Here is a 24,556-nt window from a genome sequence, read left to right on the forward strand (position 1 = left end):
CCTGAGGCACACCATTGGTCACCAACCTCAATGTAGAATATGACCCATCTACAGCCACTCGTTGTCTTCTGTGGGAAACCAAATTCTGGATCCACAAAGCAAGGTATCCTTGGATTCCATGCCTTTGTATTTTCTCAATAAGCCTTGCATGGGGTACCTTCTCAAGTGCCTTGCTGAAATTCACATACACTACATCCACTGCTCTTCCTTCATCAATGTGTTTAGTCACATCCTCAAAAAATTCAATCAGGCTCATAAGGCACAACCTACCTTTGACAAAGCTATGCTGACTAATTCTTAATCATATTATGCCTCTCCAAATGTTTATAAATCCTGCCTCTCAGGATCTTCTCCATCAATTTACCAACCACTGAAGTAAGACTCACTGGTCTATAACTTCCAGGGCTATTTCTACTCCCTTTCATGAATAAGGGAACAACATCCAATCACCCGGAACCACTCCATCCCCATTGCTGATACAAAGACCGTCAGCAGAGGCTTAATACTCTCCTCCCTCGTCTCCCACAGTAGCCTGGGGTACATCTCATCCGGTCCCGATGATTTATCCAACTTGATGCTTCCTAAAAGCTCCAGCACCTCCTCTTTCTTAATGTCTATATGCTCAAGCTTTTCAGTCCGCTGTTAAGTCATCCCTACAATTGCCAAGGTCCTTTTCCAGAGTGAATATCGAAAAAAAGCATTCATTAAGTACCTCCGCTACCTCCTCCGGTTCCATGCACACTTTTCTACTGTCACACTCACACCTCATCCTCTTGCTCTTCACATACTTGTAGAATGCCTTGGAGTTTTCCTTAATCCTGTCTGCCAAAGCCTTCTCATGGCCCCTTCTGGCTCTCCTAATTTCATTCTTAAGCTCCTTCCTGTTACCCTTATAATCTTCTAGATCTCTATCATTACCTAGTTTCTTCTTTAGATTATGAGGACACTCAGTCCTCATTTATTGTCATTTAGAAATGCATGCATTAAAAAATGATACAATGTTCCTCCAGAGTGATATCACAAAAAAAATAGGACAAACTAAAGACTAACACTGACAAGACCACGTAATTATAACATATAGTTACAGCAGTGCAAAGCAATACCATAATTTGATAAAGAGCAGACCATGGGCACGGTAAAAAAAAAGTCTCAAAGTTCCGATCGACTCCCAATAGTCCCCGATAGCAGGCGGCGGAAGGGAGAAACTCTCCCTGCCATAAATCTCCAGTCACCAACAACTGCCGATGCGTTGGAAGCACCCGACCACAGCCGACCCTGAGTCCGTCGGAAAACTTCGAGACCTCCGACCAGCCCTTCAACACTGAGCACCATCTCTGCTGAGCACTTCAACCCCGCCCCAGCCGCCGAGCAACAAGCAAAGCTAAGGACTCGGGGCCTTCTCCTCCAGAGATTCTGGATCACACAGTAGCAGCGGCAGCAAAAAAGGCATTTCAGAAGTTTCTCCAGACGTTCCTCCGTTCTCTCACGTCTGTCTCCACCAAATCAGGATTGTGCACGACACCCTACTCAACAGATCACAGACATCATTCACCGGAGTGGCTGCTGCGTGCTGCGTCGTGCTGCCATCTTCTCCTCCTCCTTGAACCTTGGTTTCTTGAACCTTTTGTAAGCTTTTCTTTTCTTCTTGACTGGATTTTCAACAGCCTTCGTACACCATGGTTCCTGTACCCTACCATCCTTTTCTAATTTCTGAATATAACTGAGATCTTCTTAGACTAAGAGTTTTTGATAGGGCAGAATTTGTTAATTTGAAGGTTTCTTTGATCAATATGTAGACAATCCAATGAGAGCAGTGGCCGTATTGGCCCTGGTGTTGGGTAATGAGCCTGGACAGGTGACAGACCTTTCAGGAAGTGAACAGTTAGGGAGCAATGACAAGAATTCCTTAAAGTTCAGTATAGCTATAGATAAGGATAGGTATGGGAGTGCTTTAAATTGGAATAGGGCAAATTATGAGGGGATTCGGCAGGACCTAAGAAGTGTTAATTAGGAATATTTTTTCGCAGGCAAGCCCACATCAGACATGTGGAGGGTGTTTAAAGTACAGGAAAGGCATGCTCATGTTGGAAGGAAGGACAGGCTTAGGGTCAGGAAAGATAAGAGAAAGTTGGAATTCCAGCGAGATGATGAATCTAGTCAAGAAGCAAAAGGAAAAGTATGTGAAGCTTCTGAAGTTAGGATCAAATGAAGCACATGAGGATAGTAAAGAAGCCAGAAAAGAACTAAATAAGGGAATAGGGAAAGCCAGAAGGGCCACGAAGAGTTCTTGGAAAGGAAGATTAAGGTGAATCCCTCGACTTTCTATACATACATCAAGATAACTGCATGGATGCAAGATAACTAGGGAGAGAGTGGACCAGTCAAGGATAAAGAGGGGAATATCTGCATGGATGCAGAGAATGTGAGAGAGGTACTTAATGAGTACTTTGCTTCAGTAATTACCAAAGAAAAGGATATAGATGACCAGGAGATCAGTGATGAGACTATAAATACATTGAGGCATTTAGAGGTCAAAGAAGATTGATACCGATAACAATAGTTTTAAGGTGAGAGGCGGGAAGTTTAAAGAGCAGAACAGAACAGCAGCAGAAAATTTTAAAGGTCTGATTGCTACAACTGACTAGTGACTTTTCAGCCAGGAGGAGGAGCAGAGCCATATTCTTTAGAAGATGGTTTGAGGAAGCATTTCTAATTGGCTAATTGTGAGGCAAACCAGCCAATAAAAAGAAAACAACTACCAGGGAGTGGACATTTTTGGGAGTGGATGTTCTCGATGGCCAAGTGCTGTGATTGAGGGTAAGCGCTGAGAGGCTGGCTTGTGAGGAGGCCAAGCAGAGGTACCTGGTGATTGGAGCATAGTCAATGTTGTTCCACTGTTCAAGAAAGGCTCTAAAAATAAACCAGAAGATTATAGGTTGGTGTGTCTGACATCAGTAATGGAAAAGTTGTTGGAAAGTATTCTGAGCCACCAGAATGTGTGGATGGAGATATGAAGGTATGTAGATAAACATGAACTGATTAAGGATAGTCAGTATGGCTTCAAGTGTAGTAGGTTATCTCTAACCGATCTTACAGAGTTTTTTGAGGAAGTTACCAGGAGAGTTGATGAAGGCAAGGCATTGGATGTTGTCCACATGTATCAATAAGGCACTTGACAAGGTCCTGCGTGAGAGGTTGGTCAAAAAGGTTCAGTTGCTCAGCATTGAAGATGAGGTAGTAAAATGGATTAGACATTGACCTTGTGGGAGAAGCCAGAGAGTATGGTTGCCTCTCTGACTGAAGGCCTGTGACTGGTGGAGTGTCTTAGGGACCTGTGCTGTTTCTCATCTTTATCCATAGACTGGATAATAATGTGGTTAACTTAATGAGCAAATTTGTGGTTGGTACCAAGACTGGGGGTGTAGTGGAGAGCGAGGAAGGCTATCAGGGCTTACAGAGGGATCTGGACCAGCTGGAAAATTGGGCTGTAAAATGGTAGATGGAATTTAAAGCAGACAAGTGCAAGGTGTTGTACCTTGCTAGGACCAACCAGTGTAGGTTTTACATGGTGAATGATAGGGCACTGAGGAGTGTGGTAGAACAAATATATCTGTGAATACAGGTCCATAATTCATTGAAAGCAGTGTCACAGGTAGATAGAGTTGTAAAGAAAGCTTTTGGCATATTGGCGTTCATAAATGAAAGTAGGTGAGTATAGGAGATGGGATGTTATGTTGAAGTTGTATAAAACATTGGTGAGGCCTAACTTGGAGTATTGTGTGCAGTTTTGGGCACCTACCTACAGGAAAGTTGTAAATAAGGTTGCAAGAGTACAGAGAAAATTTACAAGGATGTTGCCAGCTCTGGAGGACGAGTTATAAGAAAAGATTAAATAGGTTAGGACTTTATTTCTCTGAACGTAAAAGACTGAGAGGAGATTTGATTTGATCAAGGTTTACATAATTATGAAGGGTACAGATAGGGTAAGTACAAGCAGGATTTTCCACTAAGGTTGGGTGGGACTACAACCAGAGGTCACGGGTTAAGGGTGAAAGATGAAAAGTTTAAGGGGAACATGAGGGGTAAAATTCTTCACTCAGAGGGTCAAGGGAGAGTGGAATGAGCTGCTAGTTCAAGTGGTGCATGCAAGCTCAACTTCAATGTTTAAGCGAAGTTTGGATAGGTGCATGAATGAGAGGGGTATGGAGGGCTATAGGTGCAGGTCGGTGGGAGTAGGCAGTTTAAATAGTTTGGCACGGATCTGGCCCTGCTTCTGTGCTGTACTTTTCTATGACTCAATGACTCTACAGGTAAAATCATTTTATCCTAAGTCTTAGTATAAAGGGGGTGACAGACAGGCCTTCTCTTGCAGATGTCGGAGATCAAGGATAATGCTAGTGTCTCTGATGACTCTACCTGCAGTTTCTGAATGACTGGATCAAGGAACTGGAGCTGAAGTTGGATGCAATCAGGATTGTGTGGTATGCTGAGAACATCAGAGATAAGAGGTTTAGTGAAGTGTTTACACCTAAAGGAGTAAGGCGACCACCAGGAAAGCTAAAGGGAGTAAGCAGATTGTGCTGAATCCATTACTCACAGTAGCAGGTATATATTTTTAGAGTTGGGGTTATCGTGTTTCATAGGGTAGCAGCAACAGCAGCCAGGTCAGTGGCATTATGAATGGCTCTGAGGCTTCAAGAGAAAGGGGAAGACAAACAGAGAAATAGCGATGGGAGACTTCATCGCTTGGGGTACAGCAAGGTGTTTCTGGGATCAAGCAAGACTCCAAGATGGTATATAGCCTGGCTTGTGCCAGAGTTAAGCATGTCTCAGATTGGATAAAAGCCAATCTTATGACTGTAAAGCTAAGTACAGCTTCAATGCCACATTTAAGTTTGTTGATGTCACCACTGTTGTTAGCTGAATCAAAGGTGGTAACGAATCAACCAAAAGGAGGAAGATTAAAATCTGGCTGATTGATGCCACAACAACAACCCATCACTCAATTTCACTCAAGGTCCATGTAGACAACATCCACTGCCTTGCTTTCATCAACTTTCCTGGCAACTTCCTCAAAACACTCCATAAGATCTGTTAGACACTGCCTCCAATGAACAAAACCATATTGACTATCCTTAATCAGTCCCTGTCTGTCCAAATGCTTATTTATCTGGTCCCTTAGAATATCTTCCGATACTTTCCCACCACTGATGTCAGGCTTACCAGCCTATAATTTTCTAGCTTATTCTTAGAGCGTTTCTTAAACAATGGAACAACATTAGCTATCCTCCAGTTGTCAGGTATCTCTGCTAGGGCTCCTGCAATTTTTGCACTAGCCTCCTACAGGATCTCAAGGAACACCTAGTCATGCCCTGGGGATTTATCCACCCAAGTTAGCTTCAAGGTAGCAAGCACTTCCTATCAGAAAGGATTTGCCAGAAAACAACATGTCCCAATCCACACTTGCCAAATCCTTTCTGATACCATCAAAATTGGCTTTTCGCCGATATTGTCATAAGGAGGTGGCTGGGAACGGACCCAAGTGCAAGACACAGACACTGAAGTACTAGGGACAGGACTAGGATACAGGGTGAGGGCAAGGACATGGACACGAAAACCGGGAACCCGGAACAGGACTGGACAAGAGAGCTAGGAGCCCAGGCTTGGACTCCGAGCCAGAGACTGGACAAGGACCCAGTACCTGGGTCTTGCATCTGGCTCGGACCCCAGAACTAGGACAGGATGAGGCTAGACTGGCAGGCAGGACAAGGCTGGAGTCTTAGAGACTTGAGGCGAGGCTTGGCAGGAGGCAGGAGACTTGAGGCGAGGCTTGGCAGGAGGCTGGAGTCTTCAGGCTTGAGGCTAGGCAGGCTCCTCCTGGGCAGGGTGCGGTACTCCTGGGCAGGGCGCGGTACTCCACCCAACGGAGGCAAGGGTTAAGAAGGGACAGAACCAACCGTAGGTAACGGCAAGACGGCCTGGATTACCCGACGGAGGCAAGGGTTAGGAAGGGACAGAACCAACCGTAGGTAACAGCAATATGGCCTGGCTTACCCGACGGAAGTAGAGACAGGAAGGGACAGAACCAGCCACAGGGTAATGGCAAGACAGCCTGACTTACCCGGCGGAGGCAAGGGACAGGAATCAAGCTAGGTACAGGGTGGCTCCAGGACAAGGCTGAAGGAGAGATGAGGCGAGAGTTACCAGCAAGATCAGGCAAGCCTTCAGGCAATGCAAGGCGAAACGAGAATTTCAGGTGAGGTGACAGTTGCCAGCAAGACAAGGCAGGGCTTCAGGCCAGGAAACAGAAGGCAGGGGAAGGGATACAAGGAGTAAGGACAAGAACAATCCAGCAGCCATGCCCTGGTCTCTGAAGGTATTTATGCAGCCAGCCCCAACGAGCCTCAGCTGCCTCAATTAGAGCTCAACAAGAACGGAAACAGGGTAGACAGAAAAACCTGGAGCAAGGTTCAATAGACCGGATTGTGAACCGGAATACGGACTTCATGGACCGGACCATGATGGTACCCACTCCCCCTCTACTGGAGCCTCCTGGCGACCAAACAGGGTATCCAGACTATGGATGACCCGGGCAGGTGGGAGGGTATTTAACAGGAAGGAACTCCGGGTGGCAAGAGGAAAACGACAGTGTGTGTGTCACTGGGTCCATGGTTGGCTGGATTGTTCTGTCATAAGGAGGTGGCTGGGGACGGACCCAAGTGCAAGACACAGACACTAAAATACTAGGGACAGGACTAGGATACAGGGAGAGGACAAGGACATGGACACAGAAACCGGGAACCCGGAACAGGACTGGACAAGAGAGCTAGGAGCCCGGGCTTGGACTCCAAACCAGAAACTGGACAAGGACCCAGTACCTGGGTCTTGCCTCTGGCTCGGACCCCATAATTAGGCAAGGATGAGGCTAGACTGGCAGACAGGACGAGGCTGGAGTCTTAGAGACTTAAGGCGAGGCTTGGCAGGAGGCAGGAGACTTGAGGGGAGGCTTGGCAGGAGGCAGGAGACTTGAGGCGAGGCTTGGCAGGAGGCAGGAGACTTGAGGCTTGAGGCTAGGCAGGAGGCTGGAGTCTTCAGGCTTGAGGCTAGGCAGGAGGCTGGAGTCTTCAGGCTTGAGGCTAGGCAGGAGGCTGGAGTCTTCAGGCTTGAGGCTAGGCAGGAGGCTGGAGTCTTCAGGCTTGAGGCTAGGCAGGAGGCTGGAGTCTTCAGGCTTGAGGCTAGGCAGGAGGCTGGAGTCTTCAGGCTTGAGGCTAGGCAGGAGGCTGGAGTCTTCAGGCTTGAGGCTAGGCAGGAGGCTGGAGTCTTCAGGCTTGAGGCTAGGCAGGAGGCTGGAGTCTTCAGGCTTGAGGCTAGGCAGGAGGCTGGAGTCTTCAGGCTTGAGGCTAGGCAGGAGGCTGGAGTCTTCAGGCTTGAGGCTAGGCAGGAGGCTGGAGTCTTCAGGCTTGAGGCTAGGCAGGAGGCTGGAGTCTTCAGGCTTGAGGCTAGGCAGGAGGCTGGAGTCTTCAGGCTTGAGGCTAGGCAGGAGGCTGGAGTCTTCAGGCTTGAGGCTAGGCAGGAGGCTGGAGTCTTCAGGCTTGAGGCTAGGCAGGAGGCTGGAGTCTTCAGGCTTGAGGCTAGGCAGGAGGCTGGAGTCTTCAGGCTTGAGGCTAGGCAGGAGGCTGGAGTCTTCAGGCTTGAGGCTAGGCAGGAGGCTGGAGTCTTCAGGCTTGAGGCTAGGCAGGAGGCTGGAGTCTTCAGGCTTGAGGCTAGGCAGGAGGCTGGAGTCTTCAGGCTTGAGGCTAGGCAGGAGGCTGGAGTCTTCAGGCTTGTGGCTAGGCAGGAGGCTGGAGTCTTCAGGCTTGAGGCTAGGCAGGAGGCTGGAGTCTTCAGGCTTGAGGCTAGGCAGGAGGCTGGAGTCTTCAGGCTTGAGACTAGGCAGGCTCCTCCTGGACAGGGCACGGTTCACCTGGGCAGGGCACGGTACTCCACCTGATGCGGCAAGGGAAGGGAAGGGACAGAACCAATTGCAGGTAACAGCAAGATGGCCTGGCTTACCCGACGGAGGCAAGGGTTAGGAAGGTACAGAACCAACCATAGGTAACAGCAATGCGGCCTGGCTTTCCCGACAGAGGCTAGGGACAGGAAGGGACAGAACCAGCGGCAAGGTAATGGCAAGACAGCCTGACTTACCCGGCGGAGGCAAAGGACCGGAATGGAGCTAAGTACAGGGTGGCTCCAAGACAAGACTGAAGGCGAGACGAGGCAAGGGTTACCAGCAAGACCAGGCAAGGCTTCAGGCAATGCAAGGCGAAACGAGAACTTCAGCCGAGGTGAGAGTTACCGGCAAAACAAGGCAGGGCTTCAGGCCAGGAAACAGAAAGCAGGGGAAGGGATACAAGGAGCAAGGACAAGAACAATCCAGCAGCCTTGTCATAGTCTCTGAAGGTATTTATGCAGCCAGCTCCAACGAGCATCAGCTGCCTCAATTAGAGCTCAACAAGAACAGAAACAGGGTAGACGGGAAAACCTGGAGCAAGGGTCGATGGACTGGACCGTGAACCGGAATACGGACTTCACGGACCGGACCATAACAGATATAGAATCTCAACCCAAGGACCAGAACTATCATTTTCCATAATAACCTTGAAACTAATGACATTATGAGCACTGGATGCAAAGTGTCCCACAATACCAAGTTTAGGAACAGCTAATACCAGTCAACCATCAGGCTCTTGAACCAGAGGGGTTAACAACATTCACCCCATGACTCAACTGATTCCACAATCTATGGACAAATTATGGATTCACTTTTAAGGACTCTACAACATGTTCTTGAGATTTATTGCTTATTTTTTTTCTCTTTTTTATATTTGCACAGTTTGCTGTCTTTTGCACACTAGCTGTTTGTCTGTATTTGTTGTGCGCTTATTCATTGATTCCACTGTGTTTATTTGTATTTACAGTGAATGCTTGTAAGAAAATGAATCTCATGGTGACATATACAGTATGTACTTTGAACTTTGAATTCTGAAAGGGGAAGATGAGCAGCCAAAGCTTATGGTCCATATAGGCAGGAAGGGAGATGAGGTCCTGCATAGTGAACATAGGGAGATAGGTTTTTAAAAACGCAAACACGAGGAATTCTGCAGATGCTGCAAAGCAACACACACAAAATCTTGGTGGAATGCAGCAGGCCAGGCAGCATCTATAGGAGAAAGTACAGTCGACATTTTGGGCCGAGATCTTTCATCAGGAGTAACTGAAAGAAGAGATAGTAAGAGATTTGAAAGTAATGAACAAAGCAAAGGTGCTCAACAAAGTGGTCCTCCAATCTATGCCAGGTCTCACTGATGTAAAGGAGGCCCCACATGGAGCACCGGATACAGTAGATAACCCCAACAAACTTACAGTTGAAGTGTCACCCTCCTTAAATGGTGCTGAGGGAGGAGGGATAGGGGCAGTTGTAATGTTTGCCATGCTTGCAAGTTAAGAGGCAGGAGAGAGAGGGTCTTCCATGACCTATTATTCCCCCTCATTGGATTCCTCCTTCAGCCCTTTACCTCTTCCACTTATCACCACCCAGCTTCTTATTTTACCTCCCTCCCCCACCCATCTGCCTCCTCCTTCACTTGGTTTCACCTATCATCTGCTATCTTGCACTCCCTTCCCTCTCCCACTTTCTTATTCTGGCTTTTCCCCTCTTCTTCTCCAGTCCTGATGAAGGGTCTCGATTTATTCCTCTTCAAAGATGCTGCCTGACCTGTTGAGTTCTTCTAGCTGCTTCTGGATGTTCCTCAAGATTTCAGCATCTGCAAATCTCTTGTGGAAAGTGAGATTTTGTTCATCAAGCTTGCTTTGGATCTCCTGGTAACAGTGCAGCAGATCACAGAGAGAAAAGTCAGGGTGGAAAGAGGAGTTATTGTGCTCGGCAAAAAGGAAGCTAACTGCAACACGCACAAAAGGCAGGAGGAGAAGATGGCGGCGCACCTGCAAGTGCGCAGCCCTCCGGTGAAAAATGATATCGTATCTGTTAAATAAGGGCAGTGGACAATTCTGATTTGATGGAGAATGGACGTGAAAGCACAGAGGAACATCTGGAGAAATTTCTGAAACGCCCGTTCGCTGCTGTCATTACTGTGTGGTCGGGAATCTTTCGGAGGGTAGGCCTCAAAATCCCCGGCCTTACCTGCTTTTGGCGACCGAGAAGGAGGTCGAATCGTTCGGACAGAGATGGCGCTCAGTACTCAGTGTCGGTGAGCTGATCAGATCTCGAAGTTTTCAGATGACTCAGAGTCGGATTGTGGTCGGCATGGCAGGGAGAGTTTTTCTTCCTTCTCCCGTCTGCGTGAGATGTGGGACATTTGAGAAACTTTGAACTTTACTGTGCTCATGGACTTCTTCATCAAGGTATGGTATTGTTGCACTGTTGTAACTATATGTTATAATTATGTGTTTTTGTCAGTTTTTTCAGTCTTGGTCTGTCCTGTGTTTTGTGATATCGCACTGGAGGAAATAATGTATCATTTCTTAATGCATGCATTACTAAATGACAATAAAAGAGGACTACGTGTCTTCATAATCATAAATGCTGGAGGCACTCAGCAGGCTAGGTAGCATCTATGGAAAAGAGTACAGTCAATATTTTGGGCTGAGACCCTTCATCAGGACTGGAAAAGAGAGTTTTTTCCAGCTGTTTCTTGGCCCAAAACATCAAATGTTTGCTCTTTTCCATAGATGCTGCATAGCCTGCTGAGTTCTTCCAACATTTTGTGTGTGTTACTCTGGAATTCCAGCATCTGGAGACTTTCTGATGTTGTGAAGCTAACTGCAAATTAATTTTGTATGCTATTGAATCATCACCTTCTCTGTAAGTGATTTACCTCAGACTGCTTGATGAAGGGCAGTTGATGATATCTGTCACTGACTCTGAATCTGTTGAGAGTGTACCCTATTATGTTGTATCTGAGATTCTGATGGATGGAGACATCCAATCTAGGCTTAATCTAGAACTTCCTTTTGTTTGAGAGATATGAACATCATGGGCAATGTCATAATTTATTGTCTTAACTGAATCTCCCCACACTGAGGGAGCACTAAAGAAACACTTTGGCACTGGACTGAAGTTATGTACAAGCCAAAGTGGGTAAGGACAGCCAGTTCCCTCTCTTGAAGGACATCAGTGAACCAGACGGGCTTTTACAACAATCCAATTGCTTTATGATTACTTCACTAAAGCCATTTTTTTGTTTTAACTCTGGATTTGTTATATTGCTGGTCTTTGAGCTCCGTCACCTGCTGTGGTGGGGTTTGAATTCATGTCTCTGGATCATAGGTGGCTTCTGATCCACTAACACAACCACCACAAAAACATTCAGATCGGATGCTAAAGAAACTACAAAGTTATTAACCTAAGCTAGTTATTGTTATGGTTCACCACTCTGGAACCTCTGGAACTTGTCTAGTGAAACAAATTTTAGGCCACCAGAGTTAGCAGTCATGAAGCCAGTGTCATGAAGTTGTGGATTGGAAACAGGACCTTCAGCCTATCTCATCCATACCAACCTAAAATGCCCACCTCAGCTAGTCTCTTAAGTGCCCAAGATAGGATCAACCTTTACCTGTGGGACAAATCTGTCAGATTCACACTCACATTCCTGTTTTATAAATTCCCTAGTTTCTGTTTGCTATATAGATTATACAATAACATGTTACTCTCAGTGCTCCAACATGAACACATAGGGATATATTTCTCATACATCTATTACACAGATTATCCAAGGATGTATCATTCACAGTTCTGTTACAACAGGTAGTATATTTGTATAGGATGTGCAATGCTCTCAAACTAAATTTGACAATGACCTATATAATGAAATATCAGGGCAGTTTAAAAAAGTTAAAAATAGATGTGAAGGACATAAGCAATAGAAGCTTTGAACAATATGGTCTTTTAAACGTGATATGCTCTGTCATTCATCAAGATGTGGCTGTTTCCTCGGTGACACTTTCCGGCAATTTTTCTGTACCTGTTAAAATAAGTTCAACAATTGTGACTCCAAGCGCCTCAGGTAGAAAATTCCACAGAATCATCACCCTCTCAAAGACATTTCTATCATCTCAGTCTCAAACAATTTGATACTGTGGGCCCTGGTTCTCAGGAGTTTGGAGCAGCCAATACCACAGAAAACATCGTATTTGTATGCATTATGGCTTGGTATGACAACTGCTCTGCACATGACTGCAAGAAATTACAGAGTTGTGAACAAGCTCCATTCCATGGACTCTGTTAATATTTCTCATATCCTCAGTAAAGCAGCCAGCATAATCAAAGATCACACCCATCCCAGAATTCTCTATTCTTCCCCTTACCTTCGGGCTGAAGATACAAAAGCCTAAAAGGCACAAGGACAGCTTCTACCTCACTGTTATCAGACAATTAACTTGTTTCCTCATATTACCTAGACTCTTGACATCCCAATTGACCTTGTTACAATCTTATTGTTCATGTGCACTGCACTTCCTCTGTAGATTACCTGCTTTATTGTGCATTGTTATTGTTTGACCTCAATATACTGTAATAACAGTATGTTTTCCATTGTATCTCAATACATGTAACAATAATAAACTATTTCCAATCTACTTACTGAATATACTGAAATTACTGAATTTCAAGTATACTCCAAATCTCTTCACACACCAAGTCAATCATCCCTGGACTGAGTTTGGTGAATCTTCCCTGCACTGTTTCCATGACCACAACTTCCTTCTTTACATGTGGAGACCAACACTGTACACAATACTCAAGGTCCTGCAATAGGACTTCCTTACTCCTGTATTCAGATTCTATTGATATATAGAACATACCTTTCTGATCAGCTGTTGCACCCGCATATGAGTTTTCAGCAATATGAATACAAATAGATCCCATCCCTTTAAATATCAACATTCCCCAATCACTCACCATCTCAAAATGAATTCTTTTGTCCCTTTACGTTTTTCTACATCTGCCATCTCCTCACCTATTTCCCCGAAAAGCCTCTTTACAACCTCCTTTCCTTTTTCAATCCCACCGAGTTCAGCATGAGCAGCGAACTTGGAAAAAATGACATTTGATTCCCTGAAATAAATCACAGAGAGTTATTAGATGAGATCGGGGAGGAAGATGGGATTCTAGAGCTTGAGGTTCAGAATGTTATGTTACTTCTGTTTAAACGTACCGTGGGTTAACAGTAAAGAATCATATTCTGGAAGAATTAGAGAACTTTTATTTACAGTAATAAACAAACATGTCTTAACCCCGCCACATGCTGAGACATTCTGGCAAACCCCGCACATGCTCAGTGCTATCCAATCACATACTGGCACATCATTGCATGTGATATCACCACAGTTACCACCTGAAGTTAGGTTGAAGGAGTGCTAGATTCAAGGAGTTTAAAGAAGTGGCAACTGAGATACCTAGAGGTACATTGAACAATGGAGATACAGGTAGATAGGTCATGCTTGCCTTCATCATTCAGGGAAATGAGGACATAAGTTGAGACATCATGTTTCAAATTATACAAGTCGTTAGTAAGACCAGACTTGGAGTATTGTGCACAGTTCTGGTCATACAGCTGAAGGAAGGATGTCATTAACATAAAACATAGAATAGTGCAGCACAGCACAGGCCCTTTGGCCCACAATGTTGTGCCGACCCTCAGACCCTGCCTCCCATATAACCCCCCAACCTTAAATTCCTCCATATACCTGCCTAGTAATCTCTTAAACTTCACTAGTGTATCTGCCTCCACCACTGACTCAGGCAGTGCATTCCACAGACCAACCACACTCTGAGTAAAAAACCTTCCTCTAATATCCCCCTTGAACTTCCCACCCCTTACCTTAAAGCCATGTCCTCTTGTATTGAGCAGTGGTGCCCCAGGGAAGAGGCGCTGGCTATCCACTCTATCTATTTCTCTTATTATCTTGTACACCTCTATCATGTCTCCTCTCATCCCCCTTCTCTCCAAAGAGTAAAGCCCTAGCTCCCTTAATCTCTGATCATAATCCATACTCTCTAAACCAGGCAGCATCCTGGTAAATCTCCTCTGTACCCTTTCCAATGCTTCCACATCCTTCCTATAGTGAGGCGACCAGAACTGGACACAGTACTCCAAGTGTGGCCTAACCAGAGTTTTATAGAACTGCATCATTACATCACGACTCTTAAACTCTATCTCTCGACTTATGAAAGCTAACATCCCATAAGCTTTCTTAACTACCCTATCCACCTGTGAGGCAACTTTCAGGGATCCGTGGACATGTATCCCCCAGATCCCTCTGCTCCTCCACACTACCAAGTATCCTGCTATTTACTTTGTACTCTGCCTTGGACGTTGTCCTTCCAAAGTGTACCACCTCACACTTCTCCGGGTTGAACTCCATCTGCCACTTCTCAGCCCAGTTCTGCATCCTATCAATGTCTCTCTGCAATCTTCAACAATCCTCTACACTACCTACAACACCACCAACCTTTGTGTCGTCTGCCAACTTGCCAACTCACCCTTCTACCCCCACATCCAGGTCGTTAATAAAAATCATGTAAAGTAGAGGTCCCAGAACAGATCCTTGCGGGACATCACTAGTCACAATCCTCCAATCTGAATGTACTCCCTCCACCATCACCCTCTGCCTTCTGCAGGCAAGCCAATTCTGAATCCACCTGGCCAAACTTCCCTGGATCCCATGCTTCTGACTTTCTGAATAAGCCTACCGTGTGGAACCTTGTCAAATGCCTTACTAAAATCCATATAGATCACATCCACTGCACTACCCTCATCTGTATGCCTGGTCACCTCCTCAAAGAACTCTATCAGGCTTGTTAGACATGATCTGCCCTTCACAAAGCCATGCTGACTGTCCCTGATCAGACCATGATCCTCTAAATGTCCATAGCTCCTATCTCTAAGAATCTTTTCCAACAGCTTTCCCACCACAGACATAAGGTTCACTGGTCTATAATTACCCGGACTATCCCTACTACCTTTTTTGAACAAGGGGACAACATTCACCTCCCTCCAATCCTCCGGTACCATTCCCGTGGACAACGAGAACATAAAGATCCTAGCCAGAGGCTCAGCAATCTCTTCCCTCGCCTCGTGGAGCAGCCTGGGGGATATTCCGTCAGGCCCCGGGGACTTATCTGTCCTAATATATTTTAACAACTCCAACACCTCCTCTCCCTTAATATCAATATGCTCCAGAACATCAACCTCATTCATATTGTCCTCACCATCATCAAGTTCCCTCTCATTGGTGAATACCAAAGAGAAATATTTATTGAGGACCTCGCTCACTTCCACAGCCTCCACGCACCTCTTCCCACCTCTATCTCTAATTGGTCCTACCTTCACTCCTGTCATCCTTTTATTCTTCACATAATTGAAGAATGCCTTAGGGTTTTCCTTTACCCTACTCACCAAGGCCCTCTCATGCCCCGTTCTTGCTCTTCTCAGCCTCTTCTTAAGCTCCTTTTTTGCTTCCCTATATTCCTCAATAGATCCATCTGATCTTTGCTTCCTAAACCTCATGTATGCTGCCTTCTTCCACCTAACTAGATTTTCCACCTCACTTGTCACCCACCATACTATTCTTTATCTTCCTCACCAGGAAAAATTTATCCCTAACATCCTGCAAGAGATCTCTAAACATCGACCACATGTCCATAGTACATTTCCCTGCAAAAACATCATCCCAATTCACACCTGCAAGTTCTAGCATTATAGCCTCATAATTTGCCCTTCCTAAAATAAAAATTTTCCTGTCCTCTCTGATTCTATCCTTTACCATGATAATGCTAAAGGCCAGGGAGCGGTGGTCCCTGTCCCCCAGATGCTCACCCACTGAGAGATCTGTGACCTGACCTGGTTCATTACCTAGTATTATATCTAGTATGGCATTCCCCCTAGTAGGCCTGTCCACATACTGTGACAGGAATCCATCCGGGACACACTTAACAAACTCTGCCCCATCTAAACCCTTGGAACTAATCAGGTGCCAATCAATATTAGGGAAGTTAAAGTCACCCATGATAACAGCCCTGTTATTTTTGCACCTTTCCAAAATCTGCCTCCCAATCTGCTCCTCTGTATCTCTGCTGCTACCAGGGGGCCTATCGAATACCCCCAATAGAGTAACTGCTCCCTTCCTGTTCCTGACTTCCACCCATACTGACTCAAAAGAGGATCCTGCTACATTACCCACCCTTTCTGTAGCTGTAATAGTATCCCTGACCAGGAATGCCACCCCTTGAATTAAGGGGTGGTCTTACCAGTGCTTCCCCTCCCTACCCCCCATGTCCTCAATAATATTCACCACAACTAGCGCAGCTGCTGTGAGTGATGATGGATAGAACATAGAACATAATTAATTAAGCTGGAAAAGGTGTGGAAAAGATAAGGGTGTTACTGGGCCTGGAGGTCTTGGTTTACAGGGAGAGGCTAGGAATTTATTTCCAAGGTTGAGGGGTGATCTAAGAGAGATTTATAAAATGAGGAGCATATATAGGGTGAACAGTCATTCTTTTTCCCCAAGTTAGGGGAGTTTAAAACTAGAGGAGATAAATTTAAAGTGAGAAGAGAAAGACATAAAGGGGATCAGAGGAAAAAGTTTTTCAACCAGAGGGTTGTGGGTACAGGGACAAGCTGCCAGAGGAAGTGAGTATTTAAGATATTTGGACAGGTGCACCAGTAGGAAAAACTTAGCAGGCCAAATGTAAGCAAATGGACTGAACTTGGGTGAGCAAGGACAAGTTGGGCCAAAGGGTCTGTGTCATTGCCATATCTAACTCGATGGTTGTGCGGCTCTGTGACTTCGAGGGACATTAATCAAGGTTTTGCAGGACCATGAACCTATCATAATCAGCCTGACATACATCACAAAATTGTTGTTTTGTGACAACAATATAGTGCTGCAATAAAATTATGATATGTTAGAATAAAAACTAAAATAAATAAATCGTGCAAAAGAAGTAGTGCTCATGACCTTATGGACCATTCACAAATTTGATAAAAAAGGGAAAGAAGCTGTTCCTAAAATGTTAAGTCAGTGTATTCCAGCTCCTGTACCTCCTTTCTGATATTAGCAATGAGAAGAGGGCATGTCCCGAATGGGGAAGAGTCCTTACTGTTGGATGTCACCTTGTTGAGACAACGAGCATATGGTAAGTATGGAGCAACAAAGAGTGTGTCATGGTCCAGTCCGTGAAATCCACATTCCCGTTTACGGTCCGTTCCGACAACCTGTATTCCGTGTTTTCCGGTTTTCCATTGTTCTGTTGGGTGCTCTAAGTAAGGCACGTAATTCTCGTTTGGGCAGACACATAAATACCTCAAGAGACCAGGGCTTGGCTGCTGGATTGTTCCTGTCCAAACCCCCTGTCTGAATCCCTTCTCTGCCCCTTCCTCCTGAAGCCTTGCCAAGCCTCACCTGCTATCTTTGTATGTGTCCTTACCTGTAATGCTGTCAGGTTCAACCTCCAAGGCAAGACTGTGGCCTTGCTGTGTCTAGATAAGGAACTGTCTTTCGTTGTTTGTGTCCTCGCCTTCGCTAGGTAGGTCCAGCTGTTTGCCGCTACCTTGAGTTGGGATCTGTCTCTGCCCATGCCTTTGCTAGGTAGGTCTGGCTGTTTGCTGCTACCTTGAGTTGGAAACTGTCTCTGTGTCCATGCCTCTGCTAGGTAGGTCTAGCTGTTTGCTGCTATCTTGTGGTGGGAACTATCTCTTGCACCCTTGCCTCTGCTGGGTAGATCTGGCTGTTTACTGCTACCTTGAGTGGAGAACTGTCTCTCTGTGTTCTGTGTATGAGTCCTGGCCCTATGTCCTGCTCCCTAGGAGGGGTCCAGACTCTGTGTAGAGCCCCGGCCCCAAGTCCTGTTCCGAAAGAGGGATCCTGGCTCTGTGTTCCATGTCTCTGCGTTCCTGTTCTCCCTCCAAGTCAAGGCTTCGTGTTCTCGTCCTGTCCTTGCCAAGATCCTAGCCCAGAGTCCTAGCCTAGAACTGGGTTCCGTTTCCGAGTCAAGACCCAGATTCCGAGTCCCAACCAAGACCCAGCTTTTGGGTCCTTGTCCAGGTTCTGGTTCTGGAGTTCCATGTCACTAGTCCTTGTTCCTAGTTCCGTGTTTCTTGTCCATGTCCTAGCCCAGGCCCTGCATCCTAGTCTCGCCCAGGGCCTGTGTCAATGTCCAGCGTCCTTTCTTCCCCACTTCCCTTGCTTGCTTAACTCTAGTCCTGTTCCTAGTATGTCAGTGTCTATGTCTTGCATTTGAGTCTGCCACCAGCGCCCCCTTTATGACAGGGTGAGGGATTGGAGGCCAGCAATGGACTACATACTTGATTTGAGTCTTCCAGTCAAGATGGCACCTGCGTACAACACTCCTTTAGTCAACATCTTCTGGATAGATCATGGAACCATCTTTTTCACTTTTATGTCTTTTATGATTGCTTCTCATCTTGGATGTGATTTTGAAGTAGTTGAAGACTGTGTTTTGCTGTTTGGAGATCGTTTGAGTGCTTCAGTGCTCTGCAGTCTCCAAGATTCTGGGAGGCAGAGGCAGCATGAGTGAACCTCGTATCGAGAAGCCTGCAGGATGGCACACAGGCACCATTTCAATGGTTGACTCCATTCCACCGATTATATGTTCTATTGTTTGCCATTTAAAGCAATGAGGGAGATTGAAGTTTGGAGATCATTTGGATGTACCAGTGCTCTGCCCTCTCCGAGACAATTCCAGCAGCAGCATGCACAATCCTCCTAGTGGGTAAGCTGTAGGACAGGGCACAAGTCAATGTTTGGCTCCAATTTGTTGATTAAAGCTCCCATTATTCACCATTTAAAGCAACAAGGGAGAATGAAGCATCGAAGCAAGTACAAAGAGTGAGCACCAGCTACCTGTCTTCTGATCACACTGCTACTTTACCAGAGAGGAGAGAGCCTGCCATTGCATAAAGTGTGGTCCAGGTGGATGTGGACTTGGTCGATAAAATCTTTCTTTCAGTCTTTTAGTTTTTATATTCCGTATTTTTTCACCCAATCTTCTATTATTTGTGTGCGGGAGGAGAGATTTGAGGGGTTGACGTGCCTGATCCATTTTGTTCGTTTTTTTGTGTGGGAGTGATTTGGGGGTCGATGTGCCTGATCTACCTCGTTTGTTTCTTTGTGTGGAGGAATCTGGGGGGGTTGACGTGCCTGATCCATTTTGTTCGTTTTTTTTGTGTGGGAGGAATTTAGGGTCAATGTTTCTGATCCGTTTTGCTTGTTTTTTTTGTGTGGGGAGATGGGATTTGGAGGTTGATGGTCAACGTTGCCTTTCTTTCTTGGTTTCATGACTGCCTGGAGAAACGAAGAATTTCAGAGTTGTATACTTTTGATATAAATTAACCTTTGAACCTTAACATGAGGAATTCTGCAGAGCCTTAAGTCTGGCATGGGAAGTTCCAACTTTACATGGAGATATTTCACACCCATCTGTGATGCAAGTATCAGATTGAGATATATCACTTACACTTCTATTTTATAGATTACAATGGCATCTATTACTCATAGTTCCCTTACACAAGAGAAAAGCCTGAGGGACATGTGCAATGATCTGTACCTGCTAACTACAATCCAATAATCCATAGATTATCAATAGTCAATGAACTCTAAATCATGATCGTTCTTAATTGCCAAAGAACTGTAACCACTAATAAATTTTATCTACCTATGTACTATATTTGTCAATAAACCTCAGTGGCTCCAAGAACCTTGTTCTGCCAATCAACATTGGCCAATCTAATTTGAATATAACCCCATTAACCTCAACATAACCAACACAAGAAGTAGTCCTGTTAGACTGAGTAGAGGTTAGTGCAATGCTTTACATGAACAGTGATTAGCAGTAACGGTACAATTCCTACCATTGTCTTTAAGGTGTTCATATATATTCTTTCTGGGACTGCCTCAGTTTCCTCCTATATTCCAAAGATGTATGTGTTAGGGTAGGGCTAGTAAGCTGTGGGCGTGCTTTGTTGGCACTAGAATCATGATCAGACTTAAGTGCTGCCCCCAGTACATCTTTGGATTGCGTTGGTCATTGACACAAATGACAATTTTCATAGTATGTTTCAATTTACATGTGACAAATGAAGCTAATATTTCAATCCCTTAATAACTTGTTTTACTAAGAATATTATTATAATGTTGCTTCAAGAAAAGAAATTCACAGTGAAGGTAAATGAAAAGCAAAATGCTGCAGACGCTAGAAATTTGAAATAAAAACACACAGTGATGGAGGCACTCAGCAGTCAGTCAGCATCTATGGGAAGAGAAACATTGTTAACAGTTCAGGATGAAAACCCTTAATAACAAAGAGACTTCAGTCAGAAACATTAACTCCAGTCCTCCTTCCATACAGACCACCTGATATAAAGAGTACTTCCAGCATGCTCTGTACTTATCTCAATGAAGATCAGCAAATGGTTGAAATGCTGTGAGCAGGTCAGAGTAACTGAATGTAGGACACCAGTGATAAAAGTGTGAACGAGAAACACAGGATCCATAGTATATGAACAGTGATGATAATAATTCTCAAATACACTAGAGGGAAAAAAAACCTGTCCCAAGAGTGGAGAATAATTTCGGAGCAATTTCACATAAAGTCAGAGAGGTTCAACAAAGAAGCAGACGCTTCAGTCTAGAAGAATTGTCTTGATGCAAATCATGACTGTCCAATCCCCCCACAGTTGTTGCCAGCAGCAATGTGATTATTGCAGTGATTACTCTCTTTAATTAATTGTTCACACCACCTAAACCTGCCAGCTCACACAGAGCCACTTCACACCACCTTAACCTGCCAGCTCACACAGAGCCACTTCACACCACGTTAACCTGCCCAGTCAAACAGCCACCTTCCAAAACCCACACACACAGAGACACATCGCACATATTGCCCTGCCCACACAGCGCCACTTCTCACCACCTTCCCCTGCCCATTTCACTCAGCCCCACTTCACACCACTTTCCCTTACCCACTCAGAGCCACTTCAGACCTCCTGAACCTGCCGACTCACACAGATCCACTTCACAACAGCTTCCCCTGGCCCACTGTCACAGAGCCACATCACACCACTTTCCCTGCCTATTTACACAGAGCCACTTCACCCCACCAGCCCCTGTCCACTCACACAGAGCTACCACACCATCTTCCCTGCCCCCTTACACAGAGCAACTTCAGACCTCCTTCCCCTGCCCATTCATCCAGAGCCACTTAGCAGCACCTTCCACTGCTCATACACATAGACACCTTCCCCAGCCCATTCACACAGAGCCAATTCACACTACGTTCCACTGCACATTCATACAGAGCCTGCCATCAACTTTCCCTGCCCTCACACACTTCGCACCACTTTCCACTCCCCACTCACACAGAGCCACTTCCCTCCAACTTCCACTGCCCACTCACAAAGAGCCACTTCACACGAATGCCCCGTGCCCATTCACAGAAGGCCACTTCAAACCAACCTCCTCTGTCCACTCAGACAGAACCACTTCACAGCACCTTCCCCTGCCCATTAACAGAGAGCCAAATCACACAAACTTCCCCTGCCCATTCACGCAGAGCAACTTCACACACTCTCCATTGCCTATTCACACCAGCTTTCCCTGCCCACCCACACAGAACCACTTTGCAATACCTTCCCTTGCCTACTCACACAGAACTACAATGCCCAACCTTCCCCTGCTCATTCACACAGACCGACTTCACACCACATTCCACTGTCCACCCACACAGCCAGCTTCTCCTGCCCATTCCACAGAGCCATTTCATGCCACTTTCAACTGCCCATTCACACCACTTTCCCCTGCCAACTCACGCGGCGCCAATACACACCACCTTCCTGTGCCCATGCGCACAGAGTGACTTTACAACATCTTCCCCCGCCCACTCACATCGCCACCTTCCCCTACCCACTCACATATCCACCTTCCCCTGCCCACTCACATTGCCACCTTCTCCTGCCCACTCACATAGCCACCTTCCCCTGCCCATTCACACTACCATCGTGCTCATTCATACAGAGACACTTCATACCACCTTCCCCTGCCCACTCACACATCCACCGTCTCATGCCCATTCACACAGAGCAACTCTGCACCAGCTTCCCTGCCCATTCTGACAGAGACTCTGGCACTTACTTTCCCTGCACAATTACACAGAGCCAATTTGCTCCATCTTCCACCCCCCCATTCACACAGAGACACTTTACTACACCTTCCCCTGGGCACTCTAACATCCTGCTTCCCCTTCCTGTACAACCAGACCAACTTCACACTATCTTCCCCTGCCTATTCACATAGAGACACATCACACAAACTTCACACTGCCCACTCATACAGAGCAACTTCACACCACCTTCCCCTGCCCATTCATACAGAGCAGGTTCACCACCATCCCCTACCAACTCACGCAGCACCTTCCTGTGCCCGTTCACACAGAGCCACTTCGCACCACCTTCCCCTACGCATTCATACAGAGCCAGTTCATACTACCATCCCTGCCAACTCATGCAGCCCCACTACACACCACCTTCCTGTGCCCATTCACACAGAACTATTTCACACCTTCTCCTCTGCCCACTGACACAAAACCGCTGCACACTTCCATCCCATGCCCACTCACACTGACCCACTTCACACCACCTTCCTGTGCCAATAATCACAGAGCCACTTCACAGCACCTTCCCCTGTCCATTCACACAGACACCTTGCTCTGCCTATTCACAAAGAACCAGTTCATACCAGCATCTCTTGCCCACTCACACAGAGCTACTCCACACACCCTTCCCTACCCACTCACTCATCCACCTTCCCCTGACCACTCACACAGAGCCGCTTCCCACCAACTTCCGCCTCCATTCACTCAAACATCCAGCTTGCCTTGCCCATACAACCAGAGCAACTTCACACCGTCTTCCCCTGCCTATTCACATAGAGACACATCACACAAACTTCACACTGCCCACTCATGCAGAGCAGCTTCACCACCTTCCCCTATCCATTCACACAGAGCCAGTTCACACCACAATCCCCTGCCAACTTAACCAGCGCCACTACACACTACCCTTCTTGTGCCCATTCACAGAGAGCCACTTCACACTGCCTACCCCTGCCCACTCACATGGAGCCACCTCACAACACCTTCCCCTGTCCATTCACATAGAGACACACCACACAAGCTTCCCCTGGCCATTCACAGAGAGCCACTTCACACCTTTCCTCTGCCCACTGACAAAAAACCACTTCACTCCTCCTTCCCTGTGCACTCAAACAGAGACACTTGGCAACACCTACCCCAGCCCAATCACATCGACACCTTTCCCTGCCCATTCACAAAGAGCCATGTGACACTAACTTCCCTATCCACTCACTCAGAGCCACTTCACCCTGGTACCATTGCCCATTCACACTGAGACACATCACCACACCTTCCCATGCCCAGACACACAGAGCCACTTCACACCAAAATACCCTGCCCACTCACACAGAGCCACTTCACACCGCATTCCCCTCTCCACTCACACAGAGCCACTTTGCACGAAATTCCACTGCCTACTTAAGCACAACATTTCACACCGCATTCTCCTGCCCACGCACACAGGCATCTTCCCTTGCCAATTCACACAGAGCAAATTGACACCACCCACTGCCAACTCACATACCCACCTTCCCCTAACACTTCACTCCTCTTTCCCCTTCACAGTCACATAGCCATATTCCCCTGCCCATTCTCACAGAGGAATTCACACAACCATCCCCTATCCACTCACACAGAGCAACATCACGCTACCTTCCTCTGCCCGTTTACACAGAGCCACTTCACATTCCCTTCCCCTGTCAAGTCACGCAGGGCCAGTACGCATCATTTTCTTGTACCAATTGATATACTCCACTGCCAATTCATACAGAGCCACTTCATTCCCCTTCCCCTGCACACTCACACTGAGCTACTTCACACCATCATCCCAAGCCCGCTGACACAGAGCCACTTCACATCACCACCTCCCCCACCCCGGCCCATGCACAGAGAGCCACATTGCACCACTCACATAGCCACCTTCCTCTGCACAGTCAAAGACCCACTTCACACTACCTGCCCCTGCCCATTCACAAAGACCCACTTCACACTACCTACTCTTGCCCATTCACACAAAGCTATGTGTCACCACCTTCCCTGCCCATTCACACAGAGCCACTTCACACTGACATCCACTGCTCATTTACACAGATCCAGTTCACAGAACCTTCCACTGCCTACTCACGCATCGCCACTACACACTAACTTCCCCTGCCCATTCACACCACCTTCTCCTACCCATTCACACAGAGCCACTTCACACTACCTGCCAATGCCCATTCACAGAGAACCACATTGCACCACCTTTCCTGCCCATTTACTCAGAGCCAGTTCACACCACCTTCCCCTGCCCGCTCACACAGCCACTTTGCACAAGCTTCCCCTCTTCATTCACAGAGAGCCACT

The 24,556-nt window shown here is 46.4% G+C and overlaps 1 protein-coding gene across 1 annotated transcript in view; it reads right to left on the reverse strand.

The window, feature by feature from the left end:
• The window catches only part of LOC140200775 (fibroblast growth factor 18-like), a 297,427-nt gene that overhangs the window by 210,715 nt on the left and 62,156 nt on the right, over nt 1–24,556 (reverse strand). The gene's annotated exons all lie outside the window — the stretch shown is intronic.

Source organism: Mobula birostris, chromosome 7, assembly GCF_030028105.1.
Source record: "Mobula birostris isolate sMobBir1 chromosome 7, sMobBir1.hap1, whole genome shotgun sequence".
Taxonomy (NCBI): Eukaryota; Metazoa; Chordata; class Chondrichthyes; order Myliobatiformes; family Myliobatidae; genus Mobula; species Mobula birostris.